This window comes from Lissotriton helveticus, chromosome 6 (genome assembly GCF_964261635.1).
Source record: "Lissotriton helveticus chromosome 6, aLisHel1.1, whole genome shotgun sequence".
Lineage (NCBI taxonomy): Eukaryota > Metazoa > Chordata > Amphibia > Caudata > Salamandridae > Lissotriton > Lissotriton helveticus.
In genome coordinates this window covers 1,938,211,936-1,938,221,651 of record NC_136067.1, presented here as the reverse complement: position 1 = coordinate 1,938,221,651, position 9,716 = coordinate 1,938,211,936, and positions in this window count along the sequence as shown.

The window sequence follows — 9,716 nt, the reverse complement described above, 5'->3', positions numbered from 1 at the left end:
AAACCAATACCTTGGATCAAAAACAATGTGCCGAAGCTTTTGCCAGTATCCTCCTAGCCACTTGGAAGGCGGGGCCACTGTAATTGCGTCTCTGGCTAACGCAAATTGAGTGAAATCAAACTTCTCCACAGAAATAAGAACAGCAGCCACACGGGGGAATCCTTTGGAAGCAACTTTATTCACATTTTGATGGCGAATGCATTTCGGCAATTTGTGCCTTCGTCAGCGCCCAAGATGTGTTGCACGCGCTTCCAATCTCGCTGAATGTTCAAGCCAGCCGCCCCCTCTTGATAAAGCGAGCGGCCACGCCCCCCGATAGCATGTCACCCACCTGTTGCACTTCCTTGCATGCTACAGAACTGCAACTCCCAGAATACAGTTCGGGATTCCAGGTAGGTAGCGTAGTAAAGTTTTAACACAGTGGTTTGGGGGCGTCAGTGTGACTGGCAAAAAAAGGAAACTTTGGAGTGCAGTCTTGAAAAAATTAAACAAAGTTCTCCCTCGGGTCCCCACACGCCTCAGCCAGTCAGTCCAAGTGTTCATAGCCACAGGGGCAAGTCTGTCAAACATCTCGCCCGACGTATATATATATATACATGCACGCATACACGCGCGCACACACACACACACACACACACAATGACCACTTGTATATATTTCTGGACAAAGACTAAGGTAAAAAAATAAAAATAGCACACAAAAATAGTGTAAAGCCTTATTAAGTCAAAATACGTATTGCTTTAGAAAGTCAGAAACAAAGAACTAATATTTCCTTCTGAATTGTTTATTTCAGTGAAGTTACCACTATAGAACAAAAGCAGAGTCCCGCAGGCATGTGAGCATATCAGATAAGAACTGCATCTATGGTCATCTTCACATTAGCACAGCGCGTGTTACCACCATTTGTAAATGTTGATTTTTAAAGTTTTCTTATTGTGTTTTGCAGGGGATCCTTACATGCAGAGCTGGAGCAGATTGCAGGAATCAGAAGACGCGGAGAACCAAGGAGAAGGCAGATGTCCAGAAACACCACCGAAGAAGTCGGGCACAACGTGCAAGTGACTCAGAAGAGAAAGAATGTGATGCTGTGGCAGAAGATTGTAGACGCAAAAGGTAGAGCAACATTTTAACTCAGAATAGCAACATTCTAACTCAGAATATTAATAAAATTGAAACCATTTCTACCACCTTCAAACAAGCAGTACAAGCAGTACAAGCACTTGTGGTCTCAGACTAGAATACAGCTCTGCGACCCTGTCAGGGCTACCCAAAACGAGAACAGCTCGACTCAAAATGACTCTTAATGCGGCAGCGAGACTGGTAACAGGAACTAGACGCTTTGACCACATGACCCCATCACTTAGGTATCTAAACTGGCTTCCCCTTGATGCATGAACTCAACTGAAAATTGCCTGACTCGCACACAAAGCATTACATTTTAAAGAAACAAGTTAACTGGCAAAAAAGATTTGAATATCCGAGGGCAGCCGATACCTAAGAAGTGCTAACTCTCTCAGGGTTGAACCGCCTAGATTCCGGAAACAAAAAACGTACAAACGAGCCTTCTCCTACATAGCGCCAAGGATCTGGAATTCCTTACCACCCAAGGTACGCACAAATCTATTGACCCACTTTTAAAAAAAAAAGAGGTAAAAAAGATCCTAATTAATAGATTCCTGGCATAGACTTTCAGAGAGACAGGGCAGAAGGGACATCTCAATGTCAGCAACTTCTAGATTGGTCAGAGGCACGTAGTTTACAGGAGAACCCTTGAACACTATGCTCCTCTGGCTACCAGGATCTGAATAGTTTCATAGCAGCAGAAAATATCCACCATGGATTTTGCTAGAACAATAAAGACTAATGGAATGTTAATAGACTGATGGTTGCATAAGTGTGATATCTGTTGCAACAGCCCATTGCGGCTCTTTACTTTTGATATATCTGTCTATAACTTTCATCTTGTTTCATTCAACCCTATGTACAGCGCTACGATACCCCTGGCTCTTGTGCACGCTTTATAAAACACTCCAAATAAAACAGAACACTTAGCAATCTTCCACCGTAGTAGGAGGGCTTTTAAGCCTGACGGTTCTATCCCTGCCGCATCTGAACCCAGGACCGCGGCAGGCACAACACCTAGTGGGACTTCTAGAAAAGCGAGAACTTAGGTTCTTGCAGAATTTAATAAGTGAGGAGGAGGTTCTTATGTGTAGTGGCAGGTCATTTCACACTTTAGCAGTAATGTAGAAGGCTTGACCGCCGGATCTGGTTTTCCATGTGTGGGATTTGAGTAAGTAATAATCTTTCAATTTAAAAAAAGGCAGAGCTGTTGCTTGTGTCAATGCTTAGTACTCTCATTCCATGTCTAGCTGTATCTCCTTTCTTTCTTCCCTTTTCCCAGTGATGTGTGTGGTCTCTGCTAGGCCTTTTAAGAGCTGTAACTCGATCTCTGATGCCTCCAGGAGAATATAAGAAATGCAGACACCGAGCTGAAAGGCAGACATCTAGAGCCAGAAATGGTTGCTTGCTAGGCTAAAAATCAGACAAGTCTAATTCTAGCTAGGAGAAGCAACAACGTTCTTCACTGACATGAGGGAGCGCCACACTAGGGGCCCGATTACGATTGCGGTGAATCCGCATCCTCTGGGCCGGCGGAAGACACCGCCGGCCCGGAGAATGCGGATTCACCGCTGCGGTGGCTACACAGCCAGATTAGGATGGCGGTAGGATCAGCGGCGGACGGCAGGTCCGTCCGCCGCTGATCCGCGGGGTGTAGCCTGCAATTTGGTGGCGGTGTCTGCAAGACACCGTCAGCCAAATTAGGAAGCATGTGTAAACATGCTTTTCCGCGGCGGTTTTTCCGCCGTGGAAAAGCATGTGGACCTTTGCTTCTGGGGGGCCCTTGCGGGCCCCCAGGGTGAAGGGGGGGTGGGGGTTCACATGGGGGGTACATATGGTACCCCTCTGCATTTGCATTCACAAAGCGGCAGGCACTGCGCGGTGCCTGCCGCTTTGTGCATGCAAATGCACTGCTTGCATTTTTAACATTGCGGCGGGTGCTGCTTCAAGCAGCACCCGCCGCAATGTTAAACATACAGGATGTGACCGCAAGGGTGGCGGTCACATCCTAATTTGCACGGAAGGACCGCCGTTGCCCCTGCGGACGGTCCCTCCACCTCTGGGGTGGCGGATGGACGCAGGTCCGTCCGCCATCCTAATACGGCCCTAGATGCACTCTTTCCCCTTAAAATATGCCCCTGAGTTCAGATCAGTTCCTTGTTTGCACTGGTGCGCACTTGATTTTCACTTTATTTTCATTATAATTCACCATTCTAATATGCTCCTCTGCCAAGATAGAGCAGTACGTTAAAAATGGCCACCATGTGTCACCAGGCATGCACACACATGCATTATGATGGATGTGTACTCACTGGTGACCATCTTGGAATGGTTTTTCTTTCATTGAAAACCTACTGCAAGTTTACAGGCCATGTGTGCAAAGCTAATAGTTTAGCTTGTTGGAGCAGAGGCATTGTTTGCTTTTCCAATGCTTGTTATTCTAAGTTGATGGCAGAGGAAATGTTCTCAGAGAACATTCCTCGAAACAATTCACCCTGCATCTGAAGCCTAGCCAGGGCCAGAATGGAAACCAAAATAAGCCCGGGCAACTGTGCTCCCACCAGCTCCACATTGTAGAAGACAGCAACTGGAATGGGGCGAGAAGGGCTTTGATGGGTGGATCGACCCAGCCATATCCTGCAGCCCAGAGAAAAACAACAGAGTGGCAGAATGGACAGTCCGGTCATTGGCTCTGCACAAACTACACACAAGCTCATAGGCTGCGAAAAGAGGCCCTTAACCGTACAGGAGGATTTTCTATTTCTCAAAATGATTTCACAATATAAGCGACCCATCGCTCAGTGCAAAAAAAAACTTTATTTGCAGGAAACTAAGTGGAACGAGCGACAAGGAGGACGATTTCAAGCACTATAGCCTGAGGAATATTTGTGTACAGTGTAACACACCTATATAACAAAATACATTGGGTTGAGTCCCCACTCCTTACTGCTGTCACATGGAATGGCCTTAATTTGCTTCTAAGGCATCTTAAGTCTTCAAATAGCATCTGTGGTTCTTGAGAATGAAAGTGAGGGTAACTACACAAAATATCGAATTCAAAATATCGAATTACCATAATATCGAAGTAAAAATATAGAATGGACAAAATATCGAATGGACAGAATATAGTGGTGAAAAATACCATATTGAAGGTAAGTAATTTAATATCGATTTTCAAAATATAGAAAGTCAAAATATCGAAGTATATAATATAGGTATTAAAATATATTGAATTTTTAATAATATCGAATTTTAAGTGTTTTTTATGTTAGTATATGCGTGAAAAGTGTATATTATTTTAGTAATTTATTTTAAGTAATGAATTTTATGTTATTTAATTTTTGCGTAATTTAATTCTGTAGCGGTTGTGGGTGTATAAGGGAATAGGGTGGAAAGTAATTTAATTATATTAAATTAAATATTAATTTTTAGAAATTACGAATTATTTTTTATTTAATTTTGCATGTTAGATCTGTAGTGGGTTGTGGGTTTATAGGGGAATAGGGCGGGAAGTCATTTAATTGTAATTAATTAATTAAATATTTGTATTTATTTATTGATATTTATTTTGAATTTATTGTTAATTAATTTTTAATTGTTAATTGATTAATTATGTTAATTTTTGTAATTTATTTTCTGTAGCGGGTTGTGGGTTTATAGGGGAATAGGGTGGGAAGTAATTTAATTGTAATTAATTAAATATTTTTATTTATTGGTATTCATTTTGAATTTAATTTTGAATTAATTTTTAATTGGTAACTAAATTTAATTAATTGATTTATTAATAATTATGTTAATTTTATTAATTTATTTTCTGTAGCGGGGTGTGGGTTTATAGGGGAATAGGGTGGGAAATAATTTAATTGTAATTAATTACATATTAAAAATATTTTTGGGTATTGATAATTCATTTACTGTTAATTAATTATTAATTGGTATTAATTTGTATTACTTCGTTTTTGTTATTGAAAATGAATTAGTTGTTAATTATTTATGAATAGGAATTAATTTTTATAATTAATATGTATTTGTTTGTGTAATTAATTATTACATAATATTAAATTGGTAATTTTAATTAATGTTTTATTGGTATTGATATTTAATTTATTTTTATTAATATTTTAAATCATTACTTTCCCTACCGTTAAACTCACTGGAGTGGGAATAGTAATTTTTACCCCTACGCTATCCAACGCTTTCCTTACTGTTGCACTCTCTGGAGTGGGAATAGTAATTTTTACCCTCTCGCTATCCAACGCTTTCCCTACTGTTGCACTCTCTGGAGTGGGAATAGTAAGTTTTTACCCCTACGCTATCCAACGTGTTCCCCACTGTTGCACTCTCTAGAGTAGGAATAGTAATTTTTACCCCTACGCTATCCAATGCTTTCCCTACTTTTGCACTCTCTGGAGTGGGAATAGTAATTTTTACCCCTACGCTATCCAACACTTTCCCTACTTTCACACTCTCTGGTGTGGGAATAGTAATTTTAACCCCTACGCTATCCAACTCTTTCTCTACTGTTGCACTCTCTGGAGTGGGAATAGTCATTTTTACCCCTATGCTATCCAACGCTTTCCTTACTGTTGCACTCTCTGGAGTGGGAATAATAATTTTTACCTCCCGCTTATCCAATGCTTTCCCTACTGCTGCACTCTCTGGAGTGGAAATAGTAATGTTTACCCCTACGCTATCCAACGCTTTCCCTACTGTTGCACTCACCGGAGTGGGGATAGTAGATTTTACCCTCCCGCTATCCTACAGTAAAAATATTGGATATTTTTTTATTAATATTACGTTAATATATCCATACGTATTAAAAAAATTGTATGTGATCTTTTTTAACTTAAATTAATTATTTGATAATTTTAAGGTTATTTAAGTATTTTTAAGTATGTTTAAGTTAATTATATTTATTATTTCATTAATTAATTTTAAATTACTTTTAAGACATTTAAAAAAATTCGATATTTTGACTAACTATATTTTTTAACAATATTTTTGATTCGATATTTTTGTACTTACCTGTTTGTAGATAGGACTTCGATATTTTTGCATTCTATATTTTTTCTTCGATATTTTGTCCATTCTATATTTGTGTAGTCGATATTATGTCAGTGATCCGAATGTCAGATATATAGCCACTCCTGTTTAAAATTAGCCATCCACGCTTGTGGTGTTTCACTGTGTCATGACCAGAGCTTCCATGAGGCAAGCTCAGGCAGCTGTGATGCCCCTTGTCCCACCTTTATGCCCTCCGCAGTCTCCTGCTCACTTGTGAGTAAGATGTGCCCACTGAAGAAAGTAAACAGATGCTTTAGAGCACTATTTACTCTGTTCCTGCTTATTGATTTCTCGGAGCAGGGTGAGCGAGGCCTTTGCCAGGTACCAAAGGGGAAGAGTGGACACCCACTACTGCCCCTAAATGAAATCCATAGGCCCCTTTCTAGTGTAGGAGTGTTAGGAGGCACGAGAAATGGAACCTACTAACAGCAATCACTATTACCAACAGGAAGCAAAAGGCAGCAAGCTCTCACTTCAACTAGAGCAGCAAAAAATCCTAGCCCTGGCCTTACATGCGAGTTTCAGCTTCGGGTCCCCACAAGTCCCTTGTTTATTCATACTGCTGGATTCTGACGTGCGTGTGTATTGAGTGTGTATGTGTGTGTACATATATATATATATATACACACACACACACACACATACATACACACACATATATATATATATATATATATATATATATATATATATATATATATATATATATATATATATATATATATATATATATTCACTGAAAAAACCATAGGTTATAGACCATATATAGTTAGGAATTAGCATTTAGAAAACCTTATTTTACTCACACAAAACCATTGAAATTCCATATATAGTTAGTTGCACTAACTATATATCGCGCACCCGCAATCCACTGCTGATGATGTCACATATTACATCATTCATGACATGGTTAGTGACATCCCTGATGACATCACTGATGACATCTCAAATGACATCACTGATGACATCTCAAATGACATCACTGATGACAACATCCAGTGATTATGTGTTTCTGTAAAGTTTAAATATGTTTTACATATTGAAGAATGAGTGGATGTATAAGTGTCTGAATGAAGGTTTTAGTAGGTGCGTGATTGACTGTATGAGTGAGTGATTAAATGCGTCTTACTAAATGCACGGGTTAGTGACTAAACTGTCTGAAAGTGTGCATCAGTATGTCTGTTGTTGTGCAAGCTGCTGCATGTGTTGATCAGTAGCTCTATAAGTAGCTATATGGGTTATTGATTGGTTGCACAAGTATTTTTATGGGAGACTGAGTGTGTGTATGGCTGGCTGGGAGGTGTGTGACTCTGTGCAGATCAATGTGTACTTGTATCAGTGATTCTATAAGAGAGTAAGTATGTGTTAGTATATGTTTGAAAATGTAAGGTACTCTATGTTTAACTGTGTAGATTAGAAAATGGAAGTGTGATTGATTCTTTACAGGACTGACTAGGTGTGTGAGTAACTCCATGGATGAGTGGCAGAGTGTGAGTGTCTGTATAGGTGTATGAGTGCATATGATAGTGTTGTAAAGATGAGTGATTGTATGTATGAATGATTGTATGGGTGAATGAGTGAATGTGTGTGTAGACGTAGGAATCAGTGAGTGCGTATGTAGTAACTAGTATTGGTGTGTCAATGGTTTCAAAAATTATACTCTGTATTTAACACTGGGTGTAACAGAGGTTATATTAAAGTGTGAGGAGATGCATTGTATTGTCACATTAATGATATCATCATTGATGTGACCATTGATGTCAAATGAGATATCATCAGTGATGTCATTTGAGATGTCATCAGTGATGTCATCAGTGATGTCACTGACCATGTCATGAATGATGTAATATGTGACATCATCAGCAGTGGATTGCGGGTGCGCGATATATAGTTAGTGCAACTAACTATATATGGAATTTCAATGGTTTTGTGTGAGTAAAATAAGGTTTTCTAAATGCTAATTCCTAACTATATATGGTCTATAACCTATGGTTTTTTCAGTGAATTTCATTGGTTTTTTAACAGCTAATATCTGTAGCTGTAAAATGTATTCTTCTTTAAATCCAAAAATATATTTTATATGTTTATTAATAATTTTTTTTTTTAATATTTTTTTTTCTTCGTTCCCGCTTCGCGAATCGGGAAACTTCCCGTTAGCTGACCTTGATGCCGCGAAATAGACCGCGAGCCGGTAAACGTTTCTTTACCGCAACTGCCGCGTTAGAAAACAACATCGTGACGCCTCCCGTCCACATGACGTTTCGCGTTGTCGCGTGATATGTCATATGACGTGCTACGTTAGCGAACTGGTACGCTTACCGAGTCGCAAAGCACAGGTTTCTGGAAGCAAACCGGGAGGCCCTGCAAAGCGCTTAACGTAAACACAGCAGGTCATGTGACTTGGTAATAACACTTTTCATTGGTTCATTTCACTTTTGGTTTCCTAATGATGTAAGACTAGGTCATATAATCTAAAATGAACACTTTTCATTGGTTGAGAACTATTGTTTTTCCCAAATGATGAAAATGCCTCCTTCTTTCCTCACTCTGACTTTCATCATTGTGAGAGAAAGACCCTTTGTTACCAGTGAGCAATGGCTTCTTTAGTAGCTTCAGCTGGTGCTTCCCCACCACCTCCACCACATCCAAGGAAGAGTGGACCACCTGCTGAAGTTATAATTCAGCAAGAAGAGGAAGAAGAGGAACAGGACGAAGAGCACGAAGAGAGGCACTTTTTGCCTGAGGAGCCCAGGACGTCTCACCGGAAAGAAAACTTCATTTGGCAATTTTTTAAAATTCCCAAAGGTCAGAAAAAAGTAAATGCAAGATACGTAACTTGCCTTATATGTCAAGATAGACTGTCCAGAGGGACCGACAAAAAATACAGTTTCGGAAACTACACAATGCATCGCCATATGACTAGGTGGCATCCTAACAACTACAGTGCTGCACAGTTTCGTAACGACCTAGATAATCTCCCTATTATGGCCAGAAGATCTGTTGTACCGGAAGTAACGGGACCAGAGGGCAGGGAGATGGTGCCAAATATACAAACGAGATTTCGTGAAGTAAAACAAGTCTGCGTACATTGCAGTGGATTCATTTGCTACGGAGAAAGTAGCATCACTCTGATCAACAGAGCTATTGACAATCATGCTCATGTTTGTCCGAAACGCCCCAAACAATAAATTCTTTTTTTTTTTTTGTTGCTCCTGTTGAGCCCTTTACAATGAATCGTTTTCGTTGCCCCCTCCAAAAAAAAACCAAAAAAATATAAAACTGTTCAGAAAAATTCAAAAAAAGTAAAAAAATGTTCAGAAAAATAATTAAAAAAATATAAAACAACAAAAACAATTAAAAAAAAGTTCTTTTCAGAACTACCTCCCCGGTATTAAAAAATTGGTACAATATTTGGAACTGTGCCAACCTCTATTTCTCTTAGTTCGCTTCCCAGTTCGCTCGCCGGTACGCGAACCGGAAGCGAACCAAAAAAACAGTAAGTATAAGGGAAGGAAACAGACAGTTATGTT